Source organism: Papio anubis, chromosome 2, assembly GCF_008728515.1.
Source record: "Papio anubis isolate 15944 chromosome 2, Panubis1.0, whole genome shotgun sequence".
Taxonomy (NCBI): Eukaryota; Metazoa; Chordata; class Mammalia; order Primates; family Cercopithecidae; genus Papio; species Papio anubis.
Genome location: NC_044977.1, coordinates 108,127,057 through 108,128,080, shown reverse-complemented (window position 1 = coordinate 108,128,080; position 1,024 = coordinate 108,127,057).

Genomic DNA, 1,024 nt, shown 5'->3' with positions numbered 1-1,024 from the left:
CTACTCGGGAGGCTGAGGCAGGCGAATCACTTGGACCCGGAGGCGGAGCTTGCAGTGAGCCGAGATTGCACCACTGCACTCCAGCCTGGCCACAGAGTAAGACTTCATCTAAAAAGAAAAAAAAAAGTCAACAAAAATAAGCAATGGGGAAAGAGCTCCCTATTCAATAATGGCACTAGAATAGCTAGCCAGCCATATGCAGAACAATGAAACTAGATCCCTTTCACCATATACAAAAATTAACTCAAGATGGATTAAAGATTTAAATATAAGACCTCAGACTATAAAAATCCTAGAAAAAAACCTAGGAACTACCCTTCTTGACATCAGCATTGATTTACGGCTAAATCCCCAAAAGCAATTGCAACAAAAACAAAAATTGACAAGTGGGGCCTAATTAAACTAAAGAGCTTCTGTACAGCAAAAGAAACTATCAACAGAGAAAACAGACAACCTACAGAAGGGGAGAAAATCTTCACAAATTATGTATCTGACAAAGGTATAATATCCGCAATCTATAAGGAACTTAAATCAACAAGCAAAAAATTACCCCATTAAAAAATGGGCAAAGGACATGAACAGATACTTCTCAAAAGATATGCGAGCAGCCAACAAATGTATGAAAAAAATGCTCCACATCACTAATCATCAGAGAAGCAAATCAAAACAACAATAAGATACCATCTCACACCGGCCAGAAGGGTTATTATGAAAAAGTAAAAAAATAACAGATGCTGGAAAGGCTGCAGAGAAAAGGGAACACTTATACACTGTTGGCGAGAATGTAAATTAGTTCAGCCACTGTAGAAAGCAGTTTGGAGGTTTCTCAAAGAATTTAAAACAGAACTAGCATTCCACCCAGCAATCCCAAATCCCACTACTGGGTATATATCTATAGGAAAATAAATTGTTCTACATAAAAAGATACATGCACTTGTATGTTCCTTGCAGCGCTATTCACAATAGCAAAGACAGATTCAATCTAGGTGCCCGTTAGTGGTGGACTAGATAAAGAAAATGTGGT